Here is a 16454-nt window from a genome sequence, read left to right on the forward strand (position 1 = left end):
ATGATTTAAACAAGTAGAAAGAAAATGACTTATAGAAGGAATCAAGGTTACTCATCAAATTAAGTTCATCACTTAGGTCAATCAATAAATTTATTTCAAGTGAGTGTCAAGAATGATTCTTGGAGAGAGGTCACTTCTCCCTAGTGAAGGGGCTTGCCGCCTATGTGTAGGTAAACCAAGTATGGTACTTGGAAGGATAACATAGAAGTGGTGATCCGAGGGACATTTGAGATGCTTAGTTGAAGCAATCAAAAGGATTGATCAAGAAAAACAAGCAACACCCAAAAAGAGAGCTAATCATGATATTTCAAGTGGTATTCTCATGTTGATACACTCATGCAAGCATTGATCAAAAGATGAAGCAAGCCAACCACAACAAGAAAGTGCACTTGATCATAAGTGGTATTCATTTCATATAGGTGAAGAATGGAATTCAAAATGGTATCTATTGGTCTTCACCAAGTTTATAATTGAACTTTACATTGCTATTGGAGTAATGAATTGGAATCTATGTGACTATCCTTTACTCCAATATAGCAAATGTATCATTGTAATGTGCATGATCATTTCATCCCTTACTAGTATGCGGTTAGTGCATATAGTACATGCTTCATAGGATCATGCATAATAAATGAAATGTTTAAATTCATAGCATATCACTATTGCTTGAATGATTAGTTGATGTAGTGGTTAGCATATGAATTTATTCATGAGTTAGTGAACCCAAGTATTTGATTTAAATTGGATTGCCAACAAGTAACAAGTACAATATTGGCAAGATAACCCTTGCAAGAGGTGTGAAGAAGCTTGTCATTGGTTCAAACCAGACTTGGAAGCTTAGACAAATCAATTTAGTTCAAGTCAACCATAGAAGCTCATGATAGTGATAAGAGTACAAGCATAAGACAACAATGCTAATGGATATCTAGTTTGTTTATTTCAAGTGGTATCTAGACTCAAGTATTTCATCAAAAATTCATAAGTGATGTCTAGATCAACTCACAAGTAATATCCTGTAAGTAGTACTCATGAAGATAACAAAGGTTCAAGAAATATTTTTATTGATAAATCCAACAAATGGTTTCATACTAGAAAATTATTTCAAGTGGTATCACATCTACGCATGATATCAATCATGAAAGACGATGATTCCATAAGTGATCTCAACTTTAAGTGATCATCAAATGAAGAATGTATCCCTCACCTACAAGAGCTCAAGCTTATCAAATGGATGACCCATGCTATGACATAGGGGGAGGTGTCTCATAAATTGGTATCAAGATCAAAGATCCTATGTGTGGTATCTCAAGAAGCCCTACAAGTCACCTACAAGTGATATCTACAAGTGGTGTCATTCCAACAATCAAGTGACGTCCATAAAAAATGCAAGATTAAAGCTTCAACCATCTACCCCAAATGTAAACCTTTGCATCAATGAGAAGCACGCCTTTTATGGAAATTGATGACAAAGGGGGAGAGATTATACAAAGATATGAAAGCTTGGGAGAGATTAATTGAAACAAAGAAGTAGAGATTGAACATGGACATGGACAAAGAGGGTGCAACATTGAAGGATGTGAAAGGATCAAAATTCCTAAACAAGAGAAGCACACAAGTAGGGGGAGCAAGCTCATGAACTTTAATTGATTGCATTTGATATGCGCATATTCATGTGCTTGCTTGCATTGCATAAGCTTTTAAATTCAATATGCATGCTTGTGTGGTGTATGCTAGTTGTAGAATTTGATTGATGAAATGAAAACTAGCATGCATAGGATGATAGCTAGACACTTGGTATGCTTTTCAAGTAATGCTAGTACCTTGCTTCTAATGTTGATCTCACAAGGTATCTAGTGCTTTGATTTTCAAGTGATATCTAGCTAACCATGGTGCTAAGGATGAACTTAAAGGTGCAACTCCGATTGGTATCACACTTTAAAGATTTACTCTATACACCTTAGCATCATTTGGTAGTAATTACTCTCCCACAATTCTAATCTATGCATATGTGCAAGCTTCAAACCAAACACTCTATCACATATGTAGGGGGAGCTAATACTACCATTTCGGGTTTGTGGTACTTGTCCAAAATCATTTACACATGGTAAAATTGCTTGGGCAAGCAACATGAATCCAAAAGAGCTTAATTTCCATATCTTTGAAGAGTTGTCATCAATTACCAAAAAGGGGGAGATTAAAAGGTCCTTGTGTGGTTTTGGTAATTGAGTGACAACCTAGGTGGACTAATTGTGTTTATGTGAGATACATAGGTGATTAGTCTACAGGTATATGTGTGTAAGCAACATATGCCATGAAGGTGGAAATGGCTCGGAGACGTTGCAAAGCTCACACATGTGATGATGAAGGAGCTCATTGCACATGAGATATGACATTGAGTCATGTGATCAAGGTGGAGAAGATCAAGACATGACTTGGCTTGATGGACCGATTGTAAGGTCGAGATGGCGGACTAGAGGGGGGGTGAATAGTCATTTCTAAAATTAATCGCATCGGCTAACTGAATAAGTGCGGAATTAAAACAATCGGTCTAGCCAAGACTACACTCCTCTATCTATGTTCTCTAGCACCTTGCAAAGATCCTAATTAAGCAACTAAGGTGCTGGGCTAGCTAGAGCTCACCTATCCAATTCTAGGAGTAAGGTCACACAAACCTATGCCAGTAGTACTTTAAGCAACGAGGGAGCTCCTACACATGCTAGTAAGCAAAAACACAATGCTACCTAAGCTCACTAGCAATGCTCAATAACAAGGCTACACAAGCCAAATTATAGAGCGCAAATTACTTAGCTACACAAACTAAGCAATGTGACTAACAAGGTTACGCAAACCAAATTAGCCACGCAATGGAGCTACTTCTATGCTTCACAAGCAAGAAGGTAACTAGTGAGCTACACAAGCTAACTAATTACAAGAGCAAGTATACAGCACAATGTATATGAAAGTAACTACAAGCTTGTGTAAGGGGATTGCAAAACCAATGGGAAGAATAATGTTGACACGGTGATTTTCTCCCGAGGTTCACGTGCTTGCCAACACGCTACATCCCCGTTGTGTCGACCGCTCACTTGGTGGTTCGGCGGCTAATTGGCATCACCCGCCAAGCCCGCACGTCGGGCACCGCAAGAACATACCCCGAAAGTGAGGGTAGCTCAATGACATGCTCAACTAGAGTTGCTCTTCATGGCTCCCGCGAGGCGAGCACAATGCCCCTCATAAAGCTCTTCTTCGGAGCACCGCACAAGTTTATTACGGGCTTTGACGGAGACCACCACCAAGCCATCTAGGAGGTGGCAACCTCTAAAAGTAATAAGCACCACCGGCTTAGAAGACGACCACCTAGTACCACTCGATGCAATCACATGTGCAATGACCTCCAGAGAAGCTTGTGCAAGACGTAAGAAGCTTGTGCAGTGCTCCAGAGAAGAGCTTTGTGAGGGGCACTGTGCTCACCCCGCGGGGGCCACGAAGAGCAACTCTAGCTGAGCATGTCATTAAGCTACCTTCACTTTCGGGGTAGGTTCTTGCTGTGCCCGATGTGCGGGCTTGGCGGGTGATGCCAATTAGCCACCGAACCACCAAGTGAGCGGTCGACACAACGGGGACGTAGTGTGTTGGCAAGCACGTGAACCTCGGAAGAAAATCACCGTGTCAACATTGTTCTTCCTGTTGGTTTGCAATCCCTTTACACAAGCCTGTAGTTACTTTCATATACATTGTGCTTGTGTAGTTGCTCTTGTAATTAGTTAGCTTGTGTAGCTCACTAGTTACCTTCTTGCTTGTGTGGCATAGAAGTAGCTCCCTTGCGTGGCTAATTTAGTTTGTGTAACCTTATTAGTCACATTGCTTAGTTTGTGTAGCTAAGTTATTTGCGCTCTATAATTTAGCTTGTGTAGCCTTGTTATTGAGCATTGCTAGTGAGCTTAGGTAGCTTTCTGCTTTTGCTTACTAGTATGTGTAGGAGCTTCCTCATTGCTTAAAGTACTAGTGGCATAGGTTTGTGTGACCTTTCTCCTAGAATTGGATAAGTGAGCTCTAGCTAGCCCGGCACCTTTGTTGTCTAATTTGGATCTTTGCAAGGTGCTAGAGAACATAGATAGATGGGTGTATTCTTGGCTAGACCAATTGTTTTAATTCCGCACTTATTTCGGTTAGCCGACGTGATTAGTTTTAGAAATGACTATTCACCCCCCTCTAGTCCGCCATCTTGACCCTACAGCGGCGGCGAGAGCGGATCCACCCTCCGTTTCTTCGAGCCCGACGATGGATCTTTGTATCGTCGGTGGACCGGCTAGGGGACATCGCAGCCTTGGCGTGGACCGGGCTGGGGCAGTTGCGGACCGGCCAGGGGAGCGCGATGGGGCTACGGCTGGCCATGGGGCACCGTGGATTACAGACTTCGGGGGGGGGGGCACTGGCGAGGTCGACGGCCAGCGGATGAACCCCACGGCGCCAACGGTATAGTATACTTAATAGTATATAATAAAATACAACATTTTTCGCATCCAACTTTGTATATATATGCACTAAGGTTCCTCAATTTATGCTTGCATGTAAAATTATAGTTTGAATTCATTCCAAATGTCGTGTATATCTCGTATATGGCCTTTCTCAGAGTTTTTGCGTTACCTCTTTCAATTCTAGCACGTCATGTGTCCAAAATGTTGTGTTGGTCGGTCTAACAAGACGGTTATGAAGCTCGTAAGGTGACCACTGACTTGACGACAAAAAAAAACAAGAAAAAAAATCAACTCTAAACATCAATCCAAGGTTAATAACTTCATATATACGGTTTGTTCGTTGGTTGGTTTCTGGGTTGATAAGTCTAGCCGGTGCTAGTTTGTTGTGAGAGGAAAACACTATTGACTAGCTGATAAGGCCTGACTGAAACCAACGAGCAAACAGACTGATAAACAAATAATCCCCACTTCACATGAGCTCATTGAAAGCAGCTTTGCTTTGAGGTTGTAGTGTCATCATGACAACTTGGCAATTATTGGCTAAGCAAAGTTGTCTTCCTAGTATTCCCTTTTTCTCACTCTATCCACATATTATAGGTTGTTGGCACTCTCTTGTACCACATGATTTTTCTTTCTTCTAATAAGATATTGTTTGGCATGGCTCTGACTCTCCTGCAATAGCTTCTATGGAGGAGCTGTACTAAATAATTTAGGAAGAGGAATCATTTTCTAGTAAACAGTAAAGAAGATGGTGCTGTTTTGATATTAGGAGCCGCAAAAAGTGGTTCCTCAAATGCTCTGGCTCCTCCAAAAAAGCACTTGAGGAAGAGTTCTGCCAAACGGGGTCTAAATATCATGAAGAACAAACGGTTTTCAAAAGTGATTGGGTTCCTATTAATGAGTCAAAGACAGTAGGTTCAAGAGAAAAACAAACGGTTTCCATGACTCATCGGTGGTAAAATTTGTACAACAAAATAATGGAAATTAGTGGAAGCAGATTATCGTTCGCGTTAATCTGTTGGGCCGATTTGTACTTCTTGGTGGGCCCGCTCACCTCCACAACTCCATTGGGCCTGAGCCTGACTGCACCGCTCGGCCATTTCCTTAGTGCTACCAACTTCGTCCCTGCCTCCCCGCCGCTGCCGCCTGCCGCGGGCAGGCTTCGGCGTCGTCGTCCCCGGCTCTCCGCCCGCGTTGCCACCAACGGCCGCCGCGTTCGTATGGTACGTCACGCACTCCCCGTATCCCTCTCGATGTTTTGAAGCCTCTGGTTCGTTTGCTTTGCTTTCGAGTGTTGCGGTTTGGTTTTTGCCATGATACGGCGCTCGCCGTCGTGATCGTGGTCGACGCTGCTGCCGGTGCCGTCCGATGTGCTATGCCGTGCTCTATGCTCCCGGTTCCGGCGCTTGGATTGGGGTTCCTATCTGCGGTCTAATTCGAGGGCAGTGCTCGCCCGTGTTAGTCCAAGAATTTGGGGGCACATGGCACTTGGCAGAGCTTTATTTTTAAATCAGTTCTCCCAAAGTGTACCACTGCAGCATATGTATGAGAAGCCGCATTAAGTCACAAGTTTCCAGCTGTTATCCTTGCAAATTTAGCACTGCAGAGATTAATATGTCCAGCTCAGAACATGAACATGAACATGAACAGCTTCAGAGCAGTCTTGTTGAACACAAGCTTTCAGGTCAAAGGGTTCTTCTTCGTCTTCGTCGATCACCCACCTGAACATATGTGCCATCTGCAGATGCAACAGGAAAAACAAATCGCCAGGCTGTTAGCCCATAGAATCACCGACTCAGATGAGTGAACCACTGATCAGTTTTGCCGAACACCCGCTAGTGTTGCTGAGCACCCACTAACTAAGCCGACCACGAATAAGCGTTGTCCGTCCCCACAAATTATGGCTAAAGGTTGAAGAAGAGGGAGAACAGTGCATACACACTGACTTCTGCGCCTGTCCCTGCATGTGGCTACAGTGCGACAGGTGAGCCGTTCGACGTCTGCCTCTGCAGCGGCTACAGTACCACATCAGGGGGTCTTTTCGGCTCCGCCTTCCCTTGCTGTGTGTTCACACAAGGAAGCAGTAGATTATTCTAACAATTCTTCCCCTAATCCTACTGCTATCCCTTGTACCCCCTCCATACCGACCATCTCCTTCAGCTCTGTGTGTTGAAAACGTCCGAGCAGCTTGGTGAGGACGTCTGTGAGTTGCCGACCAGTTTCGACGAACTCGATGACGATCTGCCCTCCATCGACATAGTCCCTGAGGAAGTGAAACTTCACATCGATGTGTTTGCTCTGGTCGTACAGAACCGGATTCTTCGCGAGGGCGATGGCGGGCTGGTTGTCCACCATCAGTGCTGGTGGGTGAGCTCCCACGCCGATCAGCTCGCCAAGTAACCGACGTAGCCACACAACTTGGCACGCCGCTGTGGCAGCCGCTACATACTCTGCCTCGCACGTAGATAGTGCCACCAGCTTCTGTTTCAGCGATAGCCATGAAATTGGGGCCGACCTGAGGAAGACGAGCACGTCAGAGGTGCTCCATCGATGTCCCCCGCCATGTCTGCATCGCTGAACACAGTGAGCTGCAGCCTACTCCCACCAGTGTTGGGGAAGATGATCCTCTGATCCACCGTCCCTTTGACGTAGCGCAGTAGCCGCTTCACCGCAGCTCAGTGATCCTCTCTAGGATCCTCCATGAAGCAACTAACGTAGCCCACGGCGAACGCAATGTCCGACCTCGTGTGGACTAGGTAGCGTAGACTGCCGACGATGCTCCACTAGAGTGTTACATCCACCTTCGCTGCAGTGTTGGCCTTCGTCAGTTTTAGCCGCTCCTCCATCGGAGTCCCGCATGGTTTGCACTCAGCCATGCCGCTCCGCTCCAATAGCTTGGAGGCATACGCGCTCTGACCGAGCATGAATTCCTCCTTCCCCTGTCTCACCTCGATGCCGAGGTAGTAGGAGAGTGCGCAGAGATCTCTCATTCGAAAACGAGCCGTCATCTCGCGCTTGAAGCCGTTGATGTCCTCCGTGCCCACGTCGGTGATGATTAAGTCATCTACATACATGCCGACGATGAGCTCCTCCTTCCTCCATCGCCGCGTGTAGAGCGCGTGCTCGGTTGCGCACCGCTGAAACCCAAGCTCACCCAGCGTGGCGTTAAGCTTGACGTTCCATGCTCGTGGGGCCTGCCGCAGCCCGTAGAGCGCCTTGCGCAGTCGGAGCACCCTGTGCTCCTTTCCCTCGACGGCGAAACCTAGAGGTTGCCTGACGAAGATCGTCTCCGCCAACTCGCCGTTGAGGAAGGCTGATTTAACGTTCAAGTGATGGATGCGCTAGTCCTTTGCTGTTGCCAAGGCTAGTAGCAAACGGACCGACTCCATGCGCGCTACTGGCGCAAAGACTCCCTCGAAGTCGATGCCCTCGCGCTGAACAAAGCCTCGGGCGACGAGGCACGCCTTGTGCTTGACAATGGCACCGAGCTCGTCCCGCTTGACCTTGTACACCCACTTCAGGCTGATCGGACGACATCCTAGAGGTGGATCGATGAGCTGCCATGTCTCGTTTTCCTCGATCGCCTTCATCTCCTCCAGCATCGCCCATCGCCAGTTTCTATCCCGCTTAGCCAGCGTGAACATGGGTGGTTCCTCTGCACTGACAAGCAGCAGCTCTGCATCATTGAGCAGCCGACCAGCCAGTCCTGAGGGTCCTGTGCCGCCGACAATATCGTCCAGCCTACGGAACCGCACCTCCTCATCTTCGTGGAAGGCATCCCCAAACTCAGTGATATCACTTGGAGGTGAGGCGAACTCGATCGGCATTGATGGAGTTCCATGTTCCGTCAGAGTGCTTGGCACCCTGGTTGTAGTGCTCGGCAGTACTTCTGGATAGTTTGTCATGACTCTTGCAGTGCTCGGTGCCACTATAGGAGTGCTCAGCCTCAGTCTAGGAGTGGTCGGTACCACTGCAAGACCGCTTGGCTCCAACACGGGAGTACTTGGCCTCGTCTTGGAGTGGTCGCCACCACTACAAAACCTCCCGACGTCACTCCTGGCATGCTCGGCATCCCTCCAGGAGTGCTCGGCACTCCTCCCTCAGTGCTCGGCATTCCTCCTGAAGTGCTCGGCACTGTCCCAGGAGTGCTTGGCTCTACCACTGGAGTGCTCGGCACCTCTTCCGGAGTGCTCGACACCTCTTCCCCAGTGTCTCCACCACCGTGGATGACCAAGTGCTCGACGACGAAGGTGCTGGTGAAGCCGCCAGCTTCCCCCGTGCTTGGACTGCTCCAGTCCCAAGCCGCCTTCTCGTCGAACACGATGTCGCATGAGACAAGCACCTTGTCTTCGCGTGGGTCATAGAGCCGGTACACTTTGGTACCCTCCGCGTATATTAGGAACACCATCGGTGTGCTCCTATCCTCCAGCTTGGTGAGGATCGGCTTCGTCTTCCTGACATGGCCGATGCAGCCGAATGTCCAGAGGAAGGACACGTTCGGCTTACGTCCATACCAAGCTTTGAACGGCGTCTTGCCCGTTAGGGCCTTGGTCAGAGCGAGGTTGAGGATGAACACTGCTGTGTTCACCATCTCACCCCAGAACCTGGTCGGTATGCCTTTGGCCTTCATCATGGATCAAGCCATGCCAACCACCGTCTAGTTCTGCCTCTCCACCACACCATTCTGTTATGGCGAGTACGGCGCAGTGTGGTGTCGCACCACACCCTAATCCGCGCAGTACGTAGCGAACTCCATCGAAGTGAATTCGCCGCCGCGATCAGTCCTCAACACGCTTAGCTTCTTGCCTCTCTCGGCCTCCGCGCACATCTTGAACTTTTTGATCGCCGCCATAGCTTCGTCCTTGCTCATCAGGAGTTGCAGCCACATGTAGCGACTGCAATCATTCATGAGCAGGAGGAAGTACTGCCGACCATCATTTGTAGCTGTCATGATCGACCCACAGAGGTCACCGTGGATGAGCTCGAGAGCGTCCGTCACACGATACTTGGCCACCTTTGGGAATGGTAGCCTCCTCTGCTTCCCGGCCAGGCAGCTATCACACAGCTCGCCTCCGTGCTTGTTGTGGGGTAGCCCTCGGACCATCTTTTCCAGCCGACCAAGCGCGTCGAAGCTGAGATGTCCAAACCGGGCATGCCATATCCACGGTTCCTCGGTGTGCCTTGCCGCCAGGCACATCGGCTGCTCTACTTTCAGGTCGAGCAGGTACAACTTGTTCAGGGACGTCTTCACCTTGGTGAGAAGTCGCTGCTCCTGATCCCTGATCCTAAGGACTCCGTCCTTGATCAGTACCTTGCAACCGCGCTAAGACAACTGACCAATGCTGATGATGCTAGAACGTAGCTGTGAGATGTAATATACATCTGTTAGCGCGTGGTGCTCTCCGTTCTGGCACCTGAAGATGATGGTGTCGTGCCCTGGAATAGCCACCCTTGAGTCCGTCACCAAACTTCACTGTACCGGTAACATCATCGTCGAGCTCGGAGAAGGATGCCTTGGAGCCCGTCATATGGTTGTTGGCACCAGAGTCTAGATATCACCGCTGCTCCTGGTCGACGCCCACACGTCTGAGGTGGACTTGGGCGCGTGGTTCGTCGAGGTTGACAGTCTTCAGGGCCTTCCCAGGTCCTTCCACCATTGTCACCTCTTCCTTCTCCTCGGCCTCGACGTCATGCAGTGCACGGAACGTCGCTATCAGGATAGTGGCCTCATCCTCATCATCAGCTTGCGTCAGGTAAGCCTTAGCCTTCTTCTCCTGCTTGCGATTTGGGCACTCTCGTGCCCAATGGCCCATCTTCCCGCAGCGCCGACAGGCGTTGGGGTCGACCTGCTTCTTCTTCTCCGAAGAAGCCTTGCCGCGGCGCTTATCATCGCCACAGCGGCTGGAGGAGGCTGCCTTCCCGGAGTTCCTCCGAGCAGCCCACTCCTCCTCTGTCAGCAACAGTTTACCGCTGTCCTTCGTTGCTATCGCTTGCTCCAGGCACTCATCCACCGCCCGTAGACAGCTTGTCACATCCTAAATGGTGAGGGTGGACAAGTAGTTGAGAGCAATCTGGATGTACTTTGCTGACACGGAGTGGAGGTACTTGGAGACTGCCTTCTCTTCATCGATGGTGACGCCATGGCTCTTCGGCTTGCTGATGAGCATCTGCAGGCGGAGGGAGAAGTCCTCCACCATTTCACCATCCTTGAACTTGAGGTTGGTGTACTCCTGCTTTAGAAGCTGAGCCGTCGCCTTCTTTGCGCGCTCGGAACCAACACGTATCGCCGCAATAGCCTCCCACGCGTCCTTAGCCGAGCTCTTCGTCCCAAACGGCTCCCTATACTCCGCCGGTACAGCAGCGAGGATAGCCTCCAATGCTGATATGTCATCTTCCTCATTATCGGTGCCCTTGTCAACAGCATTCCAGAGCCGTCGGACTCTGAGCTTGACCTTTATGGTCACCGACCACTCTCCATAGTTAGTGTGAGTCAGCGTCGGCCAACTGGTGCTGCTGACCTCCCGCACCATGCGAACAACGACCTCCGGTCATGGCTAGACAACCATAGCAGTGCCACTGTTGTCGTCCATCTCTGAACCGCCCGTTATCGCCAGCGGTTAGTCTAGCGACAACGCTTGTACTGCTCCAATACCACTTGTTAGCCCATATGATCACTGGCTCAGGTGAGTGAATCACTCACCAGTCTTGCTGAGCACCCGCTAGTGTTGCCGAACATCCACTAGCTAAGCCGACCACGAACAAGCGTTGTCCGTCCCCACACACTATGGCTAGAGGTTGAAGAAGAGGGAGAACAGAGCATACACACAGTACAAGACATCAGCGTTGGCTGAAGCCCTATATGGGAGATGGCAAATCTGAACTCTCTTTACTGAGTTGCCGTGGTAGTCTATTTATACAACTCTATCCATCTAGTCCTAGTACAACGCATATGCTGCAACAGTAACTAGATAACACAACAGGACTGACTTCTGCGCCTGTCCCTGCATGTGTCTACAGTGCGGCAGGTGAGCCGTTCAGCGCCTGCCTCTGCAGCGGCTACAGTACCACAGCAGGGGGCCTTTTTCACACCGTCTTCTTTTACTGTGTGTTCACACAAGGAAACGGTAGATTATTCTAACAAAGGCATCACCAGAAGGAGGTAGTTGGGAAACGGTAGATTATTCTAACAAAGGCATCACCAGAAGGAGGTAGTTGGAATCACAGCCAGCATCTGGCTGACTTGTTTTTCTAGACTGCAGCAAAATTTATCACAGATGCTGCATGCGCGAATCCCATCTTTGGCAGCTTCCCGAGAACTGATGATTGGTCGGCGCGCGCCGAGGCGGTTGTGTGACCTAGCTAGCACGATCATGCAAGAAAGATTGGCAGCATATCAAAGGATCCATCATGTGCAGTGCTCATGTGAAGCTTCTTGGAGGAAGGATTCAGGAGCCTAGTTTAGTGGCCACCCTTGGGTAAGGCAAAAGGGGGCTTTGCACCATGTGAGGCCTTAGGCTCGTCGAAGGAGGGATCGCTTGTGCTCATGTGGCCTGTCTCCCGTGGTGATCTTGTAGGGCTTCACAAAGCACAACTTGCCCTGTTCTTAATCGTTTAGTTTTTTTTTCAGCGCTTTCTTCTCTTCTATGCAATCTTTTTTTTTGTTAGTTTTAGGACCACCCCTTCTTGGATCTGGTGCCTTCCGATCACCGTGTCCGTCCTGTCAAAATGATTAGTTTCAGAGACAACTAACAACTGTGCTCAGGCAGAACTGGACTAGTGGCTAGTGTGACTTTACATGTATACTAGCTATAGTCAGTATGTGTAGCAGTTTCAGACCAAATAGCCTGCAATCATCGCCTACTGGCTGTGCATAATCTGACCAGGTTTTCTAACAGGTAGCCAATCTTAGGAGTTAGGAATATGTTAAAACTGAATTGCACATGGAAGTTTCATTTTTAGTTTCGTTTTTATAAGAAATTCTGGGTTTGGGTTTATAAACCCTTCCATTTTTCTAATCCGTTGTGAACTTTGCTGGATGTAGTGTTTGCTCAAGCAATGAAATTCTTCTCTGTTTCTGCACAAGAAAAAAGGTCTTCACAGATGGTGATCTTTGAAGATCAGCCAAGCTATTAGCCTACTAGGTAGTTAATAGGACATGCAAACATGGTGTGCGATGCAAGTTTTTAATCCAAAAAGTCGCCTGTACTTTGCAATCTTTCTCTACCTTATCGGGTTTTGAGTATACCAAACACCAATACAAATGCATCCCAATGGGAGGCAAGGAGATGGTGTGAGCTCACCAGTGCCTTGTGGTCCTCAGGACAATATTTTGCTGTTGTACTTCACATAATATTATCTCTTCAAACTAGGAGATGTGTTAGTGGTGGACCTGTGGTCTATGCATCTATGTGACATTGGAGGGTGTTAACATTATTATCATTGGTCAAGGATCATCACATATAGCCACCACAAAGTGCCAAGTGGTTTCCTAAGAGCTATTATCCTGGTGCCATATGTCAATAGAGTATAACGATGGCGCGATCACAAGAAGATCTATGGACAATCATAAGAACGTTTTTTTTTTGGTAGCTTGGTATATTACTGGATCTCTTGAGTGATGGTTTGACCACACAAAATGATGATTGGTGCTTACAATTGAACTTCTGGTTCTGCGATGAGGTTTCAATTATCATATGGTGCTGGTCCTCAATTATGACAACTCAGAATCCACAACATTTTTACGGTCGCATGGATGATCATTTTGCTAGCTCGTTGGAAGAAGGTGTTGAGGTAGTGCAGTTTCACTGAAAGTTTATAAGTCTGTGTTCCTGTCCAATTGGAATAAATTAGCCAAACTATAGGGCCCTTTTGAAATGAAGGGGAAGAAAAATATAAGAGCAGTGTACACACTTGAGTCACATTGTATGCCAGTGCTGTCATGCAAGAACAGAGAACATAGGAATGTTCAACAAAAAAGATGTTTCTTTGGAGGCTTCAAATGAAAGATAGAACAAGTAAAATAGACAAGGGGGGATCAATTACAGGATCTATGCATGCTAACATTTCTGTGGATTAAGCAGTTCCTAAAAATTCTGCAAAGTGCAAACCCAATCCTTTGCTCTGAAGGTTATATAGAAACCCCCCCCCCCCCCTCCCCCGCAATTCCACTTGTCCAAAATTTATATGAAAATTCCTATGATCCTTATGAGGCCTCAACTTTCTCAAGATCTTTATCTTTTTGTAATGAGAAACAGGCCATTTTCAATGCAAATTAAAGGGCCAATTTAGTGATTTTCATCTTTGTTATGTCTGGGCAACATATTTTAATTTACATTAAGACCAATTTTAAGAAGCTGACGGTCTCATATGCTTTAATTTTCTACACTTGTGTGTACCTGCGGTTCAACTAGCTAGCTAGGAGTGAACCAATTGCAAAAAATAATTAATATTTTCTTGGTCAAAATTCAAATTAGTGTCTCTTGTCACGTCAAGGGAATGAAAAACACCAAGATGTTAGATGTCTATTTGGAGCAACCTATTTGAGGTAAAAGGAACCGCACTACCTGCGGTTCAACTAGCTAGCTAGGAGCGAACCAATTGCAAAAAATAATTAATATTTTCTTGGTCAAAATTCAAATTAGTGTCTCTTGTCACGTCAAGGGAATGAAAAACACCTAGATGTTAGATGTCTATTTGGAGCAACCTATTTGAGGTAAAAGGAACTGCACCACCAACAGGAAATAGACCAATATTTGATAACTATTGACTTTTGTTAGAACCAACAAGATAAAAGTGGTTATAAAGGAACTAAAATCATATCATGCAATTTTCTTTGTAAAAGATACCATTGACCAAGCCATTATGTGTCATCACTCACCAGGTCAAGTCATCACAATAGGATTGATTTACTAATTAAAAAATTATCGATCATGGTTATGTATCTATTCTGTTAATTAGTTTGCTTCCTGGACTTCGTGACCATGCAGGTTCTCTATTATGCATGTGTGTTGTGAATATGAAAGAACAGTGACTAGCTAATACATTGTTTTGGCACTTAGTACATCAAACCAACCGCCCCTGGAACAGTTGGTTGTTGTTCCTTGTTTTCCTCCTCCTTTCCTGCTTTTTTTTCAGGGATCTTCTGTCTCCTTCAAATTATGCATGAAGCAACATCTTCACCATGCATTTCTCTTGTATTTAACTATTTCCAAAAAAACAATCCATTTCATATTTTTTATTTATTTCAACATGTGAGTCGCTAAATCTAGCAGATCCAGATTTTATTGATCTATATCCACTAAACTACAAATCCGTCTTCTCCCATTACTGTGAGAATTGTCGTGTTAAGTAATAAATAAACAATATAAACATGACACATGCATGTATTTGGACTGGACCAATTATTTACTTCTCAGTGACTGCATTAGTTCTCTTTCCAGTGTAGGTAACCACCATATCCTGTTTTGCAATTCAGAGTAGAAATTTTTACGAAGAGAAAATTATTTGGTGTAATTATCCAGGTAATAAAAATAACAAGTCGCAGAATGCCCAATGTGCAGAAGTTCGCTGATGTCAGGTGGCACTCTGTAAGAACCAAGAATCCAGTCTGCAATGCAGGGCTATGAAATGAGTGCTCGTTTAGTTCCCAACCAAATTCCCAAAAGTGCTACAGTAGCCATCACATCGAATCTTGCGATATGTGCATGGAGCATTAAATGTAGACGAAAAAAAAACTAATTGCACAGTTTGGTTGGAAATTGCGAGACGAACGTTTTGAGCCTAATTAGTCCATGATTAAACACTAATTGTCAAATAAAAATGAAAGTGCTACAGTAGTCAAATTCCCAAAATTCACGAACTAAACACAGCCGGTGTTTAGTTCCAAAAAAAAAACTTCCCAAAAAGTGCTACAGTTGCCATCACATCGAATCTTGCGATACGTGCATGGAGCATTAAATGTAGACGAAAAAAAACTAATTGCACAGTTTGGTTGGAAATCACGAGACGAACGTTTTGAGCCTAATTAGCCCATGATTGAACACTAATTACCAAATAAAAACAAAAGTGCTACAGTAACCAAATTCCAACTTTCCCCCAACTAAACACTTCTTGAAAACAGGTAACCTATGAAGCCCTCTATAAAGAAAAACCTATTAGGTAGCGGACAAGCCTCTGCAAAGCCCACTTGGATATGGTTGGTTACGGAAAAGACTTCTGGATCTATAAAAACAACCGTCACAATTTAAGGCGCCTCATCTGGAAAACACCTATTATTGGGGTTAAGAGTTATATTGTGATATACACTATATCTTTGAATTTGTCATGATCTAGCAATGATCATGTTTCTTTTTTTCACGAAACTTTCCATATGTCACCAATGCAACCTGAAAAACACACACCCAAGTTCGCCTTGTCACTTGTCTGTATGAACTATGAAGGGTTTTGCTAGAAAAAAAAATCAAGAATCAGTTCAAGCTTGAAATAGAAAACTCCTGGAAATTTCCAAACATGCTGCTCTTGGATGCCAACCTGAATGCCAATTGCCAAACTAGTTGGACAAACAATTGGCTGGAAATTTCAGTGCCCAGTAGGGCTCTAAGGACACGAGTGCGTACAGTCGTATCAACATCTTGTCACACAGAGCGTTTGACTGCTACAACCAGCACAGTTGCTTTGTTATCTGATACCTGTTAACAACTGTGTCTTTGAATTAGTATCAGAGCAACAAGTTGATTAGGAAAACATGAAAAAATGAACAATTTTGATGAAAGTAGGCACAGTTTGTGATGCCAATTTGATCAGCTTGACATGGCTAGCAATCCCAGATCTTTCTCATGGAAGCATGACAAATTTTTAAGTTTGTTTATGTGGACAGCTGGCGCAAACCTGACCTCATGATCTCTCTAAATCTTCGAGCTGTCCGCACTGACTAAATAAATCACCTCACATCTGATTTAACAGATTTCACAAATAAAG

The sequence above is a fragment of the Miscanthus floridulus genome, chromosome 10, assembly GCF_019320115.1.
Source record: "Miscanthus floridulus cultivar M001 chromosome 10, ASM1932011v1, whole genome shotgun sequence".
NCBI lineage: Eukaryota > Viridiplantae > Streptophyta > Magnoliopsida > Poales > Poaceae > Miscanthus > Miscanthus floridulus.